This window comes from Macaca nemestrina, chromosome 13, assembly GCF_043159975.1.
Source record: "Macaca nemestrina isolate mMacNem1 chromosome 13, mMacNem.hap1, whole genome shotgun sequence".
Lineage (NCBI taxonomy): Eukaryota > Metazoa > Chordata > Mammalia > Primates > Cercopithecidae > Macaca > Macaca nemestrina.
This window is the reverse complement of record NC_092137.1, coordinates 41,049,600-41,071,450: the sequence shown is the minus strand read 5'-3', so window position 1 is coordinate 41,071,450 and position 21,851 is coordinate 41,049,600. Positions and strand designations below refer to the sequence as shown.

General features: G+C 35.5%; 1 long non-coding RNA gene across 3 annotated transcripts in view; it reads left to right on the top strand.

Annotated features, from left to right (window-relative positions):
- The window catches only part of LOC105464902 (uncharacterized), a 484,270-nt gene that overhangs the window by 155,046 nt on the left and 307,373 nt on the right, over window positions 1–21,851 (top strand). The gene's annotated exons all lie outside the window — the stretch shown is intronic.

The following is a 21,851-nucleotide window of genomic DNA, read 5'->3' as shown; positions in this document are numbered from 1 at the left end:
CACTTTTAAGCACGTAGTTCTTACAGATTAACGTATTGCTTTGCATTGATGATTTTCTTTTAATGATTATCTCAAACTGTTCTGGAATAACCAAAATTTTGAAAAGCTGGTAACTGTATGCTAATTGATTATAACTTGTAAGTATAGTTTTGTCCAAACTAACGTTAGTTTTGGTGTTGACAGCCAAATTGTATGTTGCTGAAAATGTATGTTGTAAGCTTTAATTTCATTTAGATATTACAATATTTCATGGTACATCTTATAAAACAATGGGGAGATATCCATTGTATGACACACCAGTGCACCTGACTGATAAACCCCCAAAGAGTGTGGATTAATGGATTCATGCAACCTGAAGGGAGGCCTCTTATGAAGCAGTATAGAACTGTCCACATTTTTACAAACACCTTTGAAGATGAGAGAGAAGTCATGGTTATTACATTTATAAATGACTGGAAATCCGAAGATTATTTAATGTAAGATATAAGATGCAAGATTGGGAGGCTGAGGTGGGTGGATCACTTGAGGTCAGAAGTTCGAGACCAAATGGCAAGGTGGTATGGATTGTTGATTCCTTAATATATAAAAATAGAGGAATCGGAGATGTTTAGTCTGGAGTAAATAGCACTAAGAATATAGAAACAAAATAGATACCATAAAATATGTGAAGAATTTTCATGTTCAAGAGTTATTACATTTGTTCTATGTATCTCCAATGAGACAAACAGAAATACCATAGAGACATATTTTGTGTAAGTAGAAATAGGATGAATGGTAGGAATTTAATTCAACATTCAATCAGTGCCTTCCACATGGTATGCTAGACTGGGAGTGTGAATGAAAATATCAGATGAATAAAACATGGTCTCTTCCGGATGTTTAGAGAGGAAAGTTCCAGCTCAAAAAGCAAACTTCCCTTAAGGAAGTTTTTGAGTTAAGGGAAGTTCTGTGTATATATATATTTGCCAGCCCTTTTATGATTAGATGGTGTAGATGAATAGTTAGTCCTCCTAGAGAAGATTTTCACAATTGCAATGGGCCCACTTAGTAATGTAATAGATAGTGTTTTAGTAGGGCTAAGGTGTGACAGTAACTTTTCAAGCTACACATGGCTTTTATTCTGAAATTTTCTTGGTATGTAGAGATGATACCTGGAGTGTAAATAGAAAACTTTGCATAGGAATAAGGAACATCTTGAGAAAAAGTAATCCAGATTTCTGCCTCACTGAAGATTCACCCTGTTAGAACCTCTGTCAAAAAGTGAAGGTTTCCAGATAGAACAAATCCTGAAAAGTCATACTAGGGTTTACATGTTCTTAGATGAGGGCTGGTTCTACCTGAGCCTGATGTTTACTCCAAAAGACCTGTCTGACCCAGCCACTTTGACGGAGCAGTTCTGTTTTAAGTAAAATGTTTGAGCATGTCAGCATAATCCAGAAGAATGGTAATCTTGAGATGCTGATCTTCCTGGTATTTGTTGGAATTATTATTCAAAAATGAAATAAAAATGACATTTGCTGGAAAGATGATTTATTTCCAAAGAGAGTATACCTGAATTTGTAGATATATGCCTTTTCCTTTCCAATCTTGTCTATTACATGTTAGAGTAGTGATGGGAGCTGAAAAACAGACGATAATGCTTAAACTTACTCTCTTAAGTTAAAGTCTAAAAATCATGCTGAAATAAAAGATCAATTAACAGATAGAATGCATTTATTCACCATAAAAAAACCTTCTCACTTAGAATAGTATTTCTACGCTCAATTGTTTTAATATGAAAACTAACTTCACATAATAATAGAATAATCATTCTTCGCTGGATGGACATTATCAAATTGACTATGTCCCACCCCACACTAACCAAATATAAATTTATGCATTTAGTGCCTTATAATCAATATATATGTTTTAATTAAAATCAATTTTTTTATTATACTTTAAGTTCTGGGGTACATGTGCAGAATGTGCAGATTAGTTACATAGGTATACAGGTGCTGTGGTGGTTTGCTGCACCCATCAACCTGTCATCTACATTAGGTATTTTTCCTAATGCTGTCCCTCCCCTAGCCCCCCACCCCCTGACAGGCCCAGGTATGTGGTGTTCCCCTCCCTGTGTCCATGTGTTCTCATTGTTCAACCCTCACTTATGAGTGAGAACATGCAGTGTTTGGCTTTCTGTTCTTGTGTTAGTTTGCTGAGAATGATGGTTTCCAGCTTTATCCATGTCCCTGGAAAGGACATGAACTCATCCTTTTTTATGGCTGCATAGTATTCCGTGGTATACATGTGCCACATTTTCTTTATCCAGTCTATCATTGTTGGGCTTGTGGGTTGGTTCCAAGTCTTTGCTATTGTGAACAGCGTCACAATAAGCATACGTATGCATGTGTCTTTATAGTAGAATGATTTATAATCCTTTGGGTATATACCCAGTAATGGGATTGTTGGATCAAATAGTATTTCTAGTTCTAGATCCTTGAGGAATCACCACACTGTCTTCCACAATGGGTAAACTAATTTACACTCCAGCCAACAGTGTGAAAGCTTTCCTATTTTTCCACGTCCTCTCCAGCATCTATTGTTTCCTGACTTTTTAATGATCACCATTCTAACTGGCATGAGATGGTATTTCATTGTGGTTTTGATTTGCATTTCTCTAAAAAATCAGATGATTTTAATGTGCTTTCAGGATTGAGAAGCATCATCATAGAGCAGTGGTTTTCAAAGTGTAGTATAACCACATTTGTATCTCCTGGAAACTTATTGGAACTGCAGATTCTCTGGTCCAACCCTGATCTTCTTGATCAAATACTCCGGGGAAAGAACCCCCGAGTAATTTTTAGTCATATTCAAGTTTGTGAACAGTGTCATAATGTCATATAAAGAGCTGTAATTCTTCTACTGATGAATATGAATCAGACTTGTTGATTAACCAATTGCAACCAAGAGGATGTCTTGGAGATAAGAACCATATTCTATGTTTCTTCTGTATTCACCTGAAATCTAGATAAATGTGTGAAACATACATTAAGTTATCAGGAAATATGTACTGATTAATTTGCTTCTCTGTATTTGAAGATTTTTATGCCTAAAATGACAGAATGCTGATTGCTGTGGACTGAATGTTTGTTTTTCCCCCTCCAAATTTATATGTTGATATTTTAATCCCAAATGTGATGGCATTTAACAGTAATGTTTTTGGGAGGTATCTGAATTTGGATAAAATTGACATTCTAATATGGAGATGAAGAGACCAGATCTTTCTCTCTCTCTCTCTCTGTCTGTCTGTCTGTCTCTCTCTCTCCCATGTGAGGATACAGCAAGGATGTAGCCTTCTACAGATTTGGAAGTTGGCCTTCACCAGACACTGAGTCTGCCAGCACCTTGAATTTGAATTTCTCAGCCTCCGTAACTATGAGAAATACATGTTTGTTGTTAAAGCCACCCAGTGTATGGTATTGGTAGCAGTAGTCCAAGTTGACTAAGACACTGTTTATGTTCAACCTGTACAAAGCCTTTGTCTCTTATGTGTCATGTTTTATGCAGCATCAGAAGTGAATGGACACAGGTAAAACCTTGCCATTCATTTATTCAACAACTATTCACTAAGTGTGCAACTATGTGCCAGGTATAATAGATCCTGGGAATACCTCAGTGAACAAAATAGACGAGAATTTTTCCTCTAGAAGAGATAACGCCCTGGTGGGAGAGGCAGAAAATAAGCAACAAACATAAAAGCAAAATACATGTATTATATTTGAGAGTTGCATGTATTATAGAAAACAAAGAGTAGGAAGGGTAAAGAGAATCAGGATTAGGGAGGATGGGAAAGGAAGTAGATGGGCCACTTGAAACACTAAATAGAGTTGATAGTATAAGCCTCAGAGTGGAGGTGAGATTTGAGCAGCAGCTAGAAGGAGGTGAGGGAGTGAGCCAAGAAGGTGACTGCATTAAGAACTGAGAGAGGGAAAAAAGAGGATAAAGCCTATAAAGCAGGATCATGTCATTAGTGTTTGAAAACCAACACGGTGGCCAGTGCAGCTGTATGATGGTGAGCAAGTGGAGGTGAGCAGAGAGAAGGTCTGGGAAAAAGCAAATAATGGAGCAGGGAGGGCCTTGTGGCCATGTGGAAGGATTTTTGTCCCTTCCTAGGAGTGGAATGGGAAGTCATTGGAATGACATGATCAGGCTTACTTTTTAAATCAATTACTGTAGTTGCTAGGTGCAACTGGAGTGTGGTAAGGGTAGTAGCAGGGGATAAATCAGAAGACTTGACAATGATATGGAGAGAAAAGATGATTGCTCAGATTAGGATGGCAGCAGACCATCTGGTGTCAAGATTCTAGAAATATTTCAAAATTGGAACCAATATAATTTGTTTATGAATCAGAAGAGCAAAGAAGAGGAATTATGTATCATTCTAAGGATTTTGGCTCAGGCAACTGGAAGAATGCCAGACAAACAAATGGTTGGAAATGCAAAGAAATATATATATATATAAAATAGTAAGACTACATACATTCAGATTATCTTTCTTCTTAAGCCTCAAACTGTCCATTCCTGATGCCACAAAAAAGAATACCAGCCCTTAAGTCACACTGTGTTTGTCTTCATGCTACTTGATTGCTGAGTTTAAGGATCATGGTATCTATGTCCTTTTAAACTGCTCGCAGTACTTTCCCTGGAGGGTGCATACCCAGTAGATTTTTATTCACTTATATACTTAACAAACATTAACCCAGCATCCATCCCCAGGCAATGGGAAGGCACTGGTGATAAACTGCTAAGAAGATAAACATGGTGCTGCTAATATGAACCTTAGAGTAGACTAGATCATCTGATCACATAGAACCTTTTGTTTCAACTTGAAAATTATTTTATCTCTCTACCTTTCCTGCACTGCCTGAGTAATACCTAAAAAGGGCAATCTCCCTAAGTTACTTCTATGGCATGACTGACCTTAGGAAAGGATACCTGTACAGGCAACAGGAACAAAAATCGACAAATAGGACTATATTAAAATGAAAGACTTCTGCACAGTAAAAATAAAAATAATAAACAATAAACAGAATGAAGAGATGGTCTCTTGAATGGGAGAAAATATTTGCAAACTACTCATCTGACAAGGGAATAAAACCTATAATACACAAAAGCAGTAAAAAAAAAAAAAAGAAAAATCCCATTAAAAAGTGGGCAAAGGACTGGACAGACATTACTCAAAAGAAGACATACAAACAGGCAACAGGTTTAATACTTAACATCACAAATCGTCAGAGAAATGCAAATCAAAACCATAATGAGATATCATCTTATCCAAGTTATAAAGGCCATTATTAAAAAGACAAAAAATAGCAGATGCTTATGAGAATGTGGGGAAAAGGGACCCCTTATATGCTGTTGGTGGGAATGCAAATTTAGCCACTATGAAAAACAGTATGGAGATTTTTCAAAAAACTAAAAATAGAACTACCATATGATCTAGCAATCCCACTATTGAGTATTTATCCAAAGGAAAATAAATGAATATATCAAAGAGATACATACACTCCTGTGTTTATTGCAACACTATTCACAATAACCAAGATATGGAATCAAGCTAAGTGTCCATCAACCGATAAATCAATAAAGAAAACGTGTGTCTGTGTGTGCATATATACACAATGGAATATTACTCAACCATCAAAAAAGATGAAAACTTGTCATTTGCAGTGACATGGGTGCAACTGGAAGTCATTACTTTAAGTAAAATAAGCCAGGCATAGAAAGACAAACATTGCATGTTGTTACTCATATGTGGGAGTTTAAGAAGTAGATCATGTGGAGGTGGAGAATGGAATGATGGATACTGGAGACTTAGAAGGGTATATGGAGTAGGGATGGGGGCGATGAAGACAGACAGGACAATGGGTACCAACATACAGTTAAACAAAAGGAATGCACCCTAAGGTTTGATAGCAGAGTGGAGTGACTATTGTTAACAACAACGTATTGTATTCTTCAAGATAGCTAGAAGAGATGACCAGAAGTATACCCAATGCATAGAAATGATAAATACTCAGGTGATGGATACCCTAAATATGCTGATTTGATCATTGTCCATTCTATGCATGTAACAAAATTCCACATGTACCCTATAAATATGTACAAATATAACGTATCAAAAAACTAAAAAGTAAAAAATATCTGTAGAACTAACCTAAGCATAGGGCAATACTATGTTTCTTCAAATGAGAGAATATAGAAAAAGGTAACAAAAATTCTGTGAATTCATTAAGAAAAATGAGTAATATAAACGTTTCTGAAACAACTCTGGCAAATTACTTCAGTCTTTTTGAAAAAGTACTGTGCGTGTGAAGAACAAAAACATGTCTTACATGGATACAGTAATATAGAGACTTTACAAAAAGATTTGACCTACAAGCCCTTTCATTTTACTTTTTTTTCTTTTTATTTTTAAAAAGCCAAAAAAGGAAGACCATAAGTTACACTTATGATAATGCACTGATTTATTAAAAAGATCATTTGTGCTTTCAATAAGGCTTCTTTATGAGTCTATGGATATGAGCAAAATTATTTTCATGAAAAGTCAAAGGAGTTTGCTGACAGATTTAAATTTCCTAGGTGAAGGAAAGTGTTACATGGTTTAAAAGACCAATGCCAAAAGGCTATCATTAAGAAATTTTATTTTCCACAGCTACAAATCCATTTTTTTCACATTAAGTTTTAATTGTGATTTCACGTACCCGAAATGGGACATGAAATAATTTGATGAATTAGATACAATTTTTCCATCATTTGATGAGATTTTTCTATTCTTTAGCTCAGAGGGCCCTTTTGATGCAGAAAGAGAAAATTAAATTATTACATTTTGAACCTTCTTTTAGTGAAAAGTTATGCCTAAGGGCGATACCCATAGAGAAATGATGAGTTCTCAGAATATTTTCACAAGACATATTCCCACGTCTTCATTTCTTCCCCACCCTCAGCAATAACAAAAACAAAACAATAAATCTTGCAGGAAAACACTGTCAGAAGCATAATTTAGCCAGTTCAAGTAGAATGTATTTATGGCACTACAGGCTTCCTTAGAAAAATTATTTTACAGTATCAGTTTAACAGTCATGCTTCTGCTCCAGGAAGCACTACCCAAGAAGTGCACTAGCTTGGAGTGCCAGCCGGCGGGTCAAAACCGTTGGGACATGCCAAACATGTGCAGAACATCATGATTTTCATCATGGGACGTCAGGGGAAATGTGTAGTTTTGTGTGAATGTGCTTCCAGCGAATATAGAAAATTCAGGAAATTCAAATGCATGTGATAGAGAAGATATGTGGAAGAAGAGAAAGATTTTCTATGAGAGATTACTACATGAAAGCAGGCCTAGGTAATCTTTGAAATGGAGGAAGGTAAAATTGGTTCTGACTATTTAGGGAGATATTGATGTGGTCCATAGCAATAACTTACATGTTATTCATAATGCATGTATTTTTCAACTGGCGTTTTTAAAGGATACAGGCCATTGCTTTTACAACATGATGCAGGTATGTATGCATGTTTGTGTGTACATATGTGTGTAGTATATACCAACTGGAACAGATGTACAGGAGTTAACTGATAGAAGGATCCTGAAATTTTTTGGATGGGGAAATACAGTTGGGGCTATTGTGGAAAGAAAAACACAAGTCTAATTTGCATGGTTTATGTCCTTCTAAAGCTGAAAATCCTTTCTGATTCCCTAAACTCACTTTCAACGGCCTCTCTCTGCTTTGCTAAGGCACATTATACTTATCCTGAAATTAGGTTATCTTCAAAGTTATTAATTGAGAGAAGAACAGATGCCAAACACACACACACACACACACAGACACACACACATAAATATATAAATTAACTTCCAAATATCCCATTTTCCTCCATAGATTAAGTAAATATTTTAAAAAGAAATTGAACTGAACCTTTGGATGGCATTCAATGTTCTTCTACTCACATGTTAAAGAATTCTGAATATCTTGCCAAGCACATAAACCAAATTGTATTGGAGCTGTAACACTTTAATAAGAAGTCTCAGATATTACCTCCCTCCACCTGCACATGGCAGGACTCTCATTTATTGGAATTAGCCATTACCAATATGCCAACTCTCTCTTTTTCTAAATGTTTATAAGTCTTCATCTTCCCATTGACTCTATTCTTGAGTTTGCATTTTATTCCTTAAGAACCCATTCTCTGAATCTTTGATTTTTTTTTCTTTTTTGCTACCCTATTCTTTTGCCATCCTGTACCCCACACCTAATGTCACTTAAGAATCATCTACATCTTCGAGACACTGCTAGTTTCATCACTAGGACACGGGCCTTAGATGAAAAGATCCTTTTCTTAATTCAAATAGCAAATACAGTGTTATTACATTAGAGCTACAGCCAGCTATAGTGAACTTCTCTTCCTACTAACCACCTTTTTTATTGTGTCTGCCCCCTCTCTCTCAAAAAAAAATGTTAGTGTTTATAAGCAGTGGTGACAGGTTTGGAGAAGATGAATGTCATGGTATTGTGAAAAAGAACAATAAGAAAAGAAACATTTCAGTCTTTGTTTTTACTGACTCTCCAGAGAATACCTGAAATTAAAGGAGGTATTTTTTTTTAAAAAAAGTGGACACTAGGTCAATGGTTCTGGCTCGTTAGTTCAGAAAAACCTTTGTAAAGCAAAAAAAAAAAAAAAAAGTAACTTTTTCTTTCTTCTTAAAGTAGTACTATCTTAAGGAGGACTATTTCTTCGCAAGAAATCTGAAGTATGGGTTCCATGTACGATATCCTGGCTTTTCTACTACAATGGATTTAAGAGAAGGAGTCCTCTCATCCCACTCGCAAGTCCCTTGGTCTCCCTTCAGGGCAGCTGGGAAGGATTTCATTAAAATTCCTGAGGATTCTTACAGCACAATTTGAGACAAACAGTATTAAGGCATGCTAAATTCTGAAAGGTAATGTTTATGATGTGGGAATATCTCCTTATGATATATTCTTATTTGACAATTGCTTAAAATTATCACCTGAACATCTCTGGCTCAAAAGTAGAAATACCTAAAGAAAAGCATGGCATTATATCAGATTTGCCTGTCAGATTGTATGTTAATATTTCAGAGAGGCTTAGAAACTAAGTGAAAACTATATCTCATTTCCACATCGAGCTATAGCCTATTTAAATAGCAATGGTAAAATGCAGTTGGTTTCCAAAAGTATCACTTCCACTGTGGTTCTCCAAAGACAAATGTACAAGGAGACCACATGCTAAGCAGCAGATTCTCTTCCAGAAAGAAGTATTTGCACCTGGTTTTATTTTGGTGCCACATGACACTATGGTAATTTTCATCATTCTTATAAATGTCATCTTCCTGGATATCACCAGAGAGAATGAATGATGGGACTACTTCTATGATTCAAATAGCACCAATTAAGTTTTAGTCTTCTGTAGAAAAGATTTGTCTTTAAGTCAAAATTTCCTTCATTTAAGTTAGCTTATTTTACTCTGACAGGAAAACGTGTTTTTCTTATTAGGGTTTCAAAAAATGTAACACATTTTATTCCTATCATTTACTTTTTTCTTTGTTTGTTTTAAGACAGGGTATCACACTGTCACCCAAGCTGAAGTACACAAACAGGATCGTGGCCCACTGTAGCCTCTAACTTCCGGGCTCTAGTGATCCTCCTGCCTCAACCTCCCACATAGCTGGAACTACATGGGTATAGCTGCACACCACACCACCAACCCCCGCTAATTTTTTTGTTTTTTTGTTTTTGTTGTTTTGTAGATACGGGGTCTTGCTATGTTGATCAGGTTGATCTTAAAACTCCTGGCCTCAAGTGAGCCTCCTGTCTTAACCTCTGAAAATGCTGGAATTATAGGCATAAGCCACCATGACTTGCCTTTTTGTATTTTTCTAAAGATCTACAGTTCTGGATGAATCTTTCAACATTTGCATGTTATTCTCAGTATAAAATCAAAGGCCTCTAAGTTTATTTCAACTATTTGGACAAAAATATCTATACTGTAGTCAGATTATCTATTGTATTTGTAGTGCTAGAATATTTGCCTCTACAGTTTGGTGCACACCTGAGCCCAATATACCAGATTACACTTGTCCTTTCCTTATGGAGGTACTAAATAAAATGCCTTCTCACATTTTATAAGCCATTTCAGAATCATGTTCTTATTAAACATTCTCTGTCCATCATGCTCACTCTGTTTTCAAGTCCTATAATATTCAGACAGTAGCTCTCATACGATGGATACCGTGTGGGGAAGGAGATTCATGTCCTCACTTAAATTTGTCGAAAGTTGCTGTTGATCAAGATTTAGCAACATGAGTTTTCTGTGTGTAGAAAGCCAATTTGGTAACTACATAGTAAATCTTGACTAAGAACATCAGTGGAAATTATAGTTAAAGAAATGAGTTATTTATTTTCATTTATGTAAGACTTAACAAATTATTAGTTTATCAACTTTTGGAAAAGGAAATAGGAATTGCAAAGAAATATAATCTTTCCTGTGAGATAATATTAAAATAGCTGTGAAAATGGATTATGTAGACAATGCTCATTTCTCACCATTTTTATGAGAGTTTTCTATTGTTTTAATAATTGATAGTTATGAATTAGAGGTAAGGGCATCTAAAATGCCAGGGAGATATTGAATTAACTATCTCTTGCCTTTCTGTGTTCTCCATGGACAATACATTCAATATTAAACTAAATGAAATGTGAGTTCAAGAGCAGTTTAGATATGTCAGGAAGATACAATTTATATAGAAAAAGTTGCAAAAATTTAAAAATATATTTAAAAGATTACAAAAATTACAATGGTTACCTGACAATCTTAAAAAGCATATGGGCTTATTGTTTCATATTTTCTAACATATTCTATTACAAAATAAATTATTACTTGAGGAAAATTCTCTTGAAATGGTAATATTCATATTATAAATTAATAATACAACTGAGTTTGAATAACCATTCAAATGACTGCAGAATAGTTTTCCTTTAAGTCTCAAAAACTGCATCTGTAAGTGAATCTCATATTCTAGTGCTGCAAAAGTGATGAAAGATTTTATTTAATTATAGCTGTCTTTCTTTGCCAATCCATGATGCCTTAGCCTAAAAAAGAACTCCTAGGACATGGGTGTAATATTGAATCTAAATAAAGTGTCAAAAAAGCCATACATTGTTATTTAAGTAGTGCTGCGATGTAACTCTCTTTGCAGTGTTTCCTCTTAAGGCAGGAATCACATCTCATACTTCTTGGGTTTCCTTTTTTTTTTTTTTTCCCCCTAGAGGCTTATGTGCTCTAAAGACTTTGATATATTGACCAATATGTGAAATATGTGAGCCATATGTTAATAAAATGTTTGAACTGAGCTAAAAATGGAAATCGAGTACTAGTAATCTCTGTCTTCCCAGTGTTCTATCTCAACACTCTCCATTCAACCTGCAAGAGGAATGATATGGTTTGGGTCTGTGTCGTGGCCCAAATCTCATGTCGAAGTGTAATCCCCAATGTTGGAGGAATGCCTTGGGGGAAGGTGATTGAATCATGGGGACGAATTTTCCCCTTGCTGTTCTTGTGATAGTGAGTGACTTCTCTTGAGATACAGTTGTTTAGAAGCATGTGGCACCTCCCCCTTCTCTCTCTTCCTCTTGCTCTGGCCATGTAAGATGTGTCAGCTTCCCCTTCCTCCATGATTGAGTTTCCTGAGGCTTCCCCAACCATGCTTCCTGTACAGCCTGTGGAACTGAGAGCCTGTTAAAGCTCTTTTGCTTGCTTGCTTGCTTCCTTCCTTCCCTCCCTCCCTCCCTTCCTTCCTTCCTTCCTTCCTTCCTTCCTTCCTTCCTTCCTTCCTTCCTTCCTTCCTTCCTTCTGATGGCATCTCAGAGTCTTGCGCTCTCATCAGGCTGGAGTGCAGTGGAGCAATCTCGGCTCACTGCAACCTCCGCCTCCCGGGTTCAAGTGATTCTCCTGCCTCAGCGTCCTGAGTAGCTGGGACTACACGCCTCTGCTACCATGCCCCGCTAATTTTTTGTATTTTTAGTAGAGACAGGGTTTCATCATGTTGGCCAGGATGGTCTCAATCTATTGACCTTGTGATACACCTGCCTAGGCCTCCCAAAGTGCTGGGATTACAGGCATGAGCCACCACGCCCGGCCAAAGCTCTTTTTTTAAATAAATTACAGAATCTCAGGTATTTCTTTATAGCAGTGTGAGAACAGGCTAATACAAGGCAGCGTGAACCTATTACAGTTCTTGTTTCAAATATGTATGCATTTATTACTCATTTGGCCTGAAAAACAAACAACTTTCTATCTCATTTTCTCTTGCTAAATGTTGAGTTAGCTAAAGCATAATTTCTAGAACCTTGCCAGAACCCTTGAGTTTTTAATAAAAAAAGAAAACTTAAGAGTTTCCGTAGCACATCTGCATAGCTGATGCATCACATATTATTAAAACCATGTTTGCATAGCTCTCTTCCTTGCATGATTTTAAGCTACTGTGAATTTCAGCTGTTTGTCTATAAAGTACCTAGGTGTATGTTTTTTAAATTAATTTATTTATTTTGAGACAAGGTCTTTCTCGGTTACCCTGGCTGGAGTGCAGTGTGAGAACCCAGCTTACTGAAGCCTCTACCTCCTAGGCTCAAGCAATCCTCCCACCTCAGCCTTCTGAGTAGCTGGGACTACGGTTGCGTGCCACCACACCTGGCTAATTTAAACATGTTTTGTTGTTGTTGAAACGGGGTCTCGCTATGTTGCCCAGGTTGGTCTCAAGTTCAGGGGCTCAAATAATGCTCCCATATTGGTTTCCCAAAGTGCTTGGATTATAAGTGTGAGCCACCTGGCCCCTAGTTGTATTTTTCTCCATATTTATCCTTTTTGGGGCTCATTGAACTTCAAGAACTTCTAAATTTGTATCATTCACCTAATTGTGAGTTGTTTTAGTCATTACTTCCTCAAATAGTTTTTCTGATCCATTTACTATCTTCTCTTCTTCAGGGCCTCCATTTACACATATATTTGGCATTTACATATTGTCCAACAAGTCCTTAACTTCTTATACATTGAAACAAATTTTCTGTTTTTTTTTTTAAGATTCGAAATTTATTTTTCATTTTGTAAACTATCTTTATGTTTATCGAGTCTGTCATCTATATTGTAGTAAACCATTCAGTGAATTTTAAATAACAGATATTGTATGATTTTAGTTCTAGATTTTATATGTAGCTATTGTTAATAGATTCTAGTTCTCTATTGACATTTTCGATCTTTTATTTATGATGTGTATGTTAGCTCTTACCACACTGAAAGTGTTTAGAATAACTATTTAAAATCTAAAGTATTTTTTGATCATTCCAACATCTGGGTCATCTCATAGTTGGCCTTTGTTGATTGCGTTTCACCTTGAGAATGTGTTACCTTCTGTTGTATATATGTCAAATACTTTTTATTTTTGTATCCTGCATTTTGCTAATGTAGTATTATAGAGACTTTGAATTAGTTTATATTATTCCAAAGTGCTGACTTTTTTTTTTTTGGCATTAGCATGTAATTAATTTTACTGGACTCCACATGTGAAATCTCATTTTGAATTTTTCTTTTCTCTTTTAGAAAGGTTGTTTGCTACCTGTCCCACACATGTATGGTCAGACCTCACTCAGTCAGAGACTTAAGTACAAATATGCCCATAATTAGAGCTCCCCTTGCTGGTTACTCAAGATTCACAGTACTTAAGATTCAAACTGAAGAATCAATTCTCTGATGACTTAATTGACACTTTGGCAACACAAAACTTAAGTCTCTCTTAATATATTGAGATTTACTAGGTCAAAATCAATTTTTATCAAAGTTTTTCAAGTATATAATCTAATAAAGCAGAAGATTGCATTTCCATTTTGCAAAAAAATTCATTCTTTTTATTCCTACAGCCTTCATCTATCATTCATCTTTCAGTCTCAAAAGTTGAGTCTATCTCCTCTTTTAATGCTATTACATGTACCACTTTTATGTCCCTTGTCTCTGTCCCTTATCTCAACATTTTTCTCTCTCTGTTCTTTCCCTTTAATCCTTTGTTTTAAACTTAGGAGAGTGGGTTCATACATAAGTGATCTCTACTAGCTGTTACCATTTTATCTCCACTGACTTTGTCCTTAGCCTCTACAATCCGACTTTCCTCCCAGTAATTTTCTACTCAAAAGACCTAATTATTAAATCCAAAAATATGTTGAAAAACAATGCTTCAACCCTTCTACTATGCCTTCTGGCCACATTCTTCACAGCTATTTACAGTACATGAATCATCTTTTTTATCCTTCTTACTCGACCCAACTCTCTCTGCAACTCTCTGCAATTCTCTCATTGGTGATAATAACTCATAACCAATTAAATCAGTCTTTAAAATGTCAGTAGTTATGTCTGAAATATTCTGTGAAATTCCAGACCTAAAAGAGGGAAGTCTAGGAGTTTAAGGCTATATGAGCCATAATCATGCCACTGGTTTCCAGCGTAGGTGACAAAGCAAGACCCTATATCTAAAAAATAAAAAAGGAAAATTAAGAAAGAAAGTCGGATTTTTCGAGGAAATAATGAAGAAGCAACTAAATATAAATAGGAAAGAAGGCAAATAAAGAGAAACTTGCTAGTTGAATCCAGAACCCTGTGTCAGCTTCCATTGCCCCACATGGGCACAATAAACTTGCCTGTGGTGATTTTTCTAGAGCTTCACGTTCTTGTAGCCTGTGTTAAGACAAACTTCTTTAAAAAAATTTTTATGTGCAGCACCACAGACTTCTGACAATTCTAGCACTCCTTTCCTATCCCTATAGTAGAGTAAGCACATGAGTTTTGGAAAGGAAAATGATGATTTACAAGTCTTATAGCCAAAGTTGAAATACTCATCCACAAAGTTCATAGAAATGTGCACTGGGTCAAAGCTCAATAAAACATGAGATGGAGACTTCAACATTGACAACATTGGGAGTCTTTATTGAGAGTTACATAATAAACAAGCTCTTCCAGTAAATTTGAGAATACCTAATCAACTCTTTTTAATTTTTTTATTTGAAATAGAGTCTCACTCTGTCACTCAAGTTGAATTGCACTGGCACAGTTACAGCTTGCTGCAGCCTCAACCTCCCTGGCTCAAGCAATCCTCCTAGCTCAGCCTCTGGAGTAGCTGGGATCACAGGTGTGTGCCACCATGCCCATCTAGGTTTTTTTTTACTTTTTGTTTTTTACTTTTATTGTATTTATTTATTTATTTATATTTGCAGGGAGAGAGTTTTGCCATGTTGCCAAGGCTTGTCTCAAACTCAAAGACTCAAGCAATCCTCCTGTCTCAACCTCCCAAAGCGCTGGGATTACAGGCATGAGCCATTGGCCCTAGCCTCTTTTAATGGCTTTATAACTGAGAGAACTGCTCTGAAAAACCTAATGCATATCACTACTCAATGGACAGGCCTCACAGACTTCCTTCCAAAAACAGATATCACCAACCTGTAGGACATGGGTCAATTAGAGAGATCAAGTAGTCATATTTACTTCAAAATTTTCTTGGTGAAAATAAGTTGCTATCTCTTTATTAGGTCAATCTTACTGTTTCATTCGAGTCTTATGTGTCCTTACAAACTTTTGTCTGCTTCTTGAATGAATATTTGAGAATATTTTTTTCTCTCTTACTGTGATTTTTAAATCTGTTTAGTTGTGTTAATATGTGCTTCATATATTATGAAGCTACTTTATTGTAAGTATTCAAGTACAGATTTTAAAATCCTCCTGTTGAGTATATATGTTACTGTCATGTAATGAATCTCCTTTATACTGCCTCTTCCTTTTGCCTTAAAAATACGTTTTGTTATATCAACTTCATTTTTGATTGGTTTTGTCTAGTATGTCTCTTTGCAATTCCTTATTTTCAACTTCGTCATTATTTGCTTATTTCTGATTTTTAAGATATCTATGACTCTTTGATTTCTAAAAGTTGTTAGGTTTTGCAATAGTTAATTTTACCTGCCAGGTTGGATAGGCCATGGTGCCAGTCTTTGGTCAGACACCAGCCTCGATGTTGCTGTGCAGCTATTTTTAAAATGCAATTGACACTCAAATTAGAAGACTGTGAGTACAGCAGGTTACTTTCCATAATGTGAGTAGGCCTCATCCTATCAGTTGAAGGTTTTAAGAACAACAACAACAAAAAAAACTAGTCTCCCAAGGAAGCTTCCGGACTGTTTTCTCACTCAAACTGCAATATTAACTCTTCCCTGGGTCTCCAGCCTGCAACCCTGCCCTGCAAATTTCAGACTTGCCAGGCCCCACAATTGTGTGAAACAATATCTTATAGTAAATCTTTCTCTCTCTCTCAATAGAAAGATAGATACTTATGGCCGAGAGATCTAGATATATATAGATATAGGTATATGGGTATAGATAGATGTAATATTTATGTCTATGTACATGTATAGCTAGCTATGTACACATACACATGCATTCTGTAGTTCATACACACATACAGATTTATACATAGAGAGAATATATGTACACAAATGTACACATGCACACCCATTCTATTGATTCTCTTTTCTGGAGAACCCTGACTAATACAGATTCTTTTCTCAAACTTTTCTTGGTCTTAGTGTTTTTTTAAAGAAAGTATATATTTTACTTTTTTTGTTTATTCATTTCCATCTCATTTACTCAAACATATTTATTTTATAACCAGTATTTAATTATTTTATTATTAAATTTTTAAGAGTCTAAATGTTCTTTGTGGGCTTTTGTTTGTTTTTCTGCTTGTATATTCTCACTCATTGTGCAGGATCAATTTGGCTTCATCCCTAATATATTTTTGTACTTTAGATTGAGAGCATACCTTTTGTGGGAAATCTACGGGATCTGGGTTGTGGGAAGTCTCTCTGAAAAGGACTTGAAATGGCCCAGGAACTACCATCATGAGAACACTTTACATTCTTTCCTTGAGTCTGGATTTCCTATGCCAGAAATGTGGAGTAACCTTAAACCTCAAACTAACATAAGACAAGCCTAACGTTATAATATTTAGCAAAACTCTTATTTTTCACCTAAGCTGAGGCCGAAACCACATGTTTGTTTTGTAATCCTTTACAAAAGGGCAATATGTATTTTTTTTTCAATTTTACATATTCACTAAAGGTGGAGACTTTTAATGGTTCTGGTTGTTATTTAGGGGTTTCAATTCTAAATGCCCACTTTGAGTAAGTTAGCATGACTCTGTAGTCAAAGTGATGCCTTCTTTTTTTTTTTTAAAGTAATGCCTTTAATGTGCCCTCCTCCTATTTTCTGAGCTGTCCAGTGCCCTCAGGTCTGTGAGACATTCAAATTTTCTCTACAGTTATTAGCTTGCTCTTGATTTATTGTCTCTGGGATTTCTTTTATGTTTTTAAATTTTCGGCTATAATGAGAAGCATGTGTAATTTATTCAGCATTTCTACTTTGTTTATATCAAGGTGTTCACAGAACATGTAGCCCGAAATGAATTTTTTCTTAAACAAATTAAAATTAATGTACTTAGTAGAAGAAAGAAAATTTTAGTCTTATTTGTTAACCTTAGTGTTTTGAAAATGAAAATTAATTTTAGAGTTTGTACCTTCCTTTTTATATATGTGATTACCTTAAACATAAAAACAAAGTAACAGTTTCTTCTCTTCACTGCTGCATGACTTACACCCTCTCTCAATTCCATTAACAGAAGAGTTTCTTTTATTCTTTTGTAGTTACTAGTAAACAATGGAGAATATCTGTAAAATTTAAACTCATTTATTGCTTCAGAGTTCAAAATTTTAGTGAATACTCTTACAATTATCTTAAAAACTATCATTTTACAAATCATTTAAGAAAAATATATGAAGAATGTTTCAAATGATCATAATATTAATATCTACATGGAGAAATGAGAGTACAGAACATGATTTTTCAATTATTCTATTGGGTTAATTTCTTTGTTGTGACAGTATTTGTGCTAATTTTGTCTTTCATTTTTTATTTTGTCTCTCAGAGGTGTCAAGTAAGCAATATAATGGTGAAACTCACTATTTTATTCCCACGATTAACATTTCTCTGAAGTTTAAGAGTATGTTTTTGAGTATGTGTGTAAGCAGACTTTTAAAGTAGCCTAAAAAATGGATATTTCTTAAAAAATATTCTACTTTCTAAGTTTCTATGTGACACTTCCAAGAACAAAACTAAAAGTGAAGGCTGGAAAATACTACTTTTGCACTGAAGTGACTAATTCCTCAATTTACATCTCTGAAACTGGGGTTTAATAATACACAGTTTAAGATTTTATAAAGAGAGCAACTAGTCCAATGGTAGACACTAAGTATTTTCTAATAACCTTTATTTTTTCACTTTAATTTTATTTCCTTTAGAACCTGAGGATGTTTACTACATACATGGGTCTATTCTCCATGCTGCTTAAAGGACTATAGTTCAGACATAGTTTAGTATCAGTGTTCAAAGGAATCTGAAGTAGGACATTGCCATCAATTTTAATGAGTTAATGATACAGTAGACATTATTAAAAATTCTTGACTCTTTTAAATGAATCTGGACATCTCAGCAAGCAAATAATAATGTCTTCTGATTGAAAAAGTAAACGGGAAACAATATCCGGTTAAAAATATTTTTCCATGTGTCTATTGGCTGTATGAATGTCTTCTTTTGAGAAATGTCTGTTCATATCCTTTGCCCACTTTTTGATGGGGTTGTTTGTTTGTTTCTTGTACATTTGTTGGAGTTCTTTGTAGGTTCTGGATATTAGCCCTTTGTCAGATGAGTAGATTGCAAAAATTTTCTCCCATTCTGTAGGTTGCCTGTTCACTCTGATTGTAGTTTCTTTTGCTGTGCAGAAGCTCTTTAGTTTAATTAGATCCCATTTGTCAATTTTGACTTTTGCTGCCGTTGCTTTTGATGTTTTAGACATGAAGTCTTTGCCCATGCCTATGTCCTGAATGGTACTACCTAGGTTTTCTTCTAGGGTTTTTATGGTATAGGTCTAACATTTAAGTCTCTAATCCATCTTGAATTAATTTTCGTATAAGGAGTAAGGAAAGGATCCAGTTTCAGCTTTCTACTTATGGCTAGCCAATTTTCCCAGCACCATTTATTAAATAGGGAATCCTTTCCCCATTTCTTGTTTCTCTCAGGTTTGTCAAAGATCAGATGGCTGTAGATGTGTGGTATTATTTCTGAGGACTCTGTTCTGTTCCATTGGTCTATATCTCTGTTTTGGTACCAGTACCATGCTGTTTTGGTTACTGTAGCCTTGTAGTATTGTTTGAAGTCAGGTAGCGTGATGCCTCCAGCTTTGTTCTTTTGACTTAGGATTGTCTTGGCAATGCGGGCTCTTTTTTGGTTCCATATGAACTTTAAAGCAGTTTTTTCCAATTCTGTGAAGAAACTTATTGGTAGCTTGATGAGGATGGCATTGAATCTATAAATAACCTTGGGGTGCTGACGAGTTGATGGGTGCAGCACACCAACATGGCACAAGTATACATATGTAACAAACTTGCACGTTATGCACATGTACCCTAGAACTTAAAGTATAATAAAAAAATATTTTTCCATTCCCCCCATTCATTTTTTGTGTCCAATATTCCAGGAGGATAACTATTTGAACGTGAAAGTTTCTTGACCTGTAAGATTTTCCTATTAGAATGCAAATGACTCAAAAGACAAACATGTTAAGTCTTAATTATCTTGACTATATTAAGCCATTTGTTAACAAAAAGCTATAAAATACATATCTTGGAAGTGTGATGGAGAATGGCAGAGGCAATGCTCATGCTACTCACAATCTTATGGTCACACAGACACATCCACACATACAATGTACATGCTGGCTAGAAAACTGATGAAGTCCCATTATCATGTTTATGTGTGTGCATACACTATATAAGAACACATCTAATGAATGTTAATCATCTGTGATGAAGACGAAGAAAGCATTTTCAATGGATTCATGCACTTTGTAACGAAAATCTCTGGAAGGCAAATTAAACTATTGAGAATATCTTATCTGGAATATATATCAAAGCAAAATAAAGAACAGATTATTTGCACATATATTTGTTTTCTTCCAAGGTAGAGACAGAATATCTTCAAAGGGGAACACAGTGGAAGCAGAAAGACCTCTAATCATCTTGAAACATCTTTATCTCTTCTTAGAATGTGAAATTTTTCGTGATGAGTGAGCAGTGATGTGTGCATTCTTTTTTTTTTTTTTTTTTTTCCCTGAGTTGGAATCTTGCTCTATGGCCCATGCTGGAGTGCAGTGGCATGATCTCGGCTCTCTGCAACCTCTGCCTCCCGGGATCAAGGGATTCTCCTGCCTCAGACTCCCAAGTAGCTGGGACTTACAGGCAGGTGCCACCACACCGCTATTTTTTTTGTAGTTTTACTTTAGTAGAGATGGGGTTTCACCATGTTGGCCAGACTGCTCTCAAACTCCAGACCTCAGGCGATCCATCTGCCTCGGCCTGCCAAAGTGCTGGGATTACAGGCATGAGCCGCTGTGCCCAGCCGATGTGTTCATTCTAATTCTGTTTATATACTTACCTTATTAACATCCACACTCTCTTGCTCAGAAACCACTACCTACTTCACTGGAGATGTGAATAAATGTGATGGTAATATCCATACTAACATGATTCTGGCATGATCTTTCTGCATCATTTATTTTGAATTTGATTTTTCTGATCATGCTGGTGAAAGAGAAGTGGGAATTAAATTAAGTTCAGATTTTCAAACATAAAATCTCCCCAAAGGCATTTAATATTTCATATTCATATGGAGACATTTGGGAGGATGAAATGTAATTAGTTTAAGCAAGATATTTAAGACTTCGCTATCATTCATATTCTGTGCTCAGTCGGATAAAGTAAGTGTATATAGCATTGCAATCTGTTTCAGCAGAATGGGTGAGAAGCCATGCTTTGCCCTCAGCAGTTATAAGGAAACGAGTAAAGCAATCCAACCAGCAAAGCAAAACAAAACAAAGAGTAATTTCAGGAGCCTTACTAGAAAGCTGTTTAACAAGGGGGAAAAATGCTTTTCTTTATATTCCAGTGAGAACAAGAACAAATTTCTTACTTTGATAACAAAGTTACCAAAAATCTAGAACTCTCTCTTTAGTAAAAAGTAATATTTTTAAAACATTGTCTATATAGGTATTAAAAAAAGAGTATAAAATTTTCCATGACTGTTTTTCAGATTTCTTTTAAAACATTTTAGCACAAAATCACACTAATAAAATGACCAAATATGAAGAAGTTTAATATGTTAAAACACATTCATACACACATACTCATACAACTCACAAATTAACCAAAAAAACAAAACACATAAAAATTGCTCTGGTTCCCCTCTTTTTCTATTGATCGGAATAGTTTCAGAAGGAATGGTACCAGCTCCTCCTTGTACCTCTGGTAGAATTCAGCTGTGAATCCATCTGGTCCTGGACTTTTTTTCATTGGTAGGCTATTAATTATTGCCTCAATTTCAGAGCCTGCTATTGGTCTATTCAGGGATTCAACTTCTTCCTGGTTTAGTCTTGGAAGAGTGTAAGTGTCCAGGAAATTATCCATTTCTTCTAGATTTTCTAGTTTATTTGCGTAGAGGTGTTTATAGTATTTTCTGATGGTAGTTTGTATTTCTGTGGGGTCGGTGGTCATTTTATGAGGCCAACATCATCCTGATACCAAAGCCTGGCAGAGACACAACAAAAAAAGAGAATTGTAGACCAATATCCCTGATGAACATCGATGCAAAAATCCTCA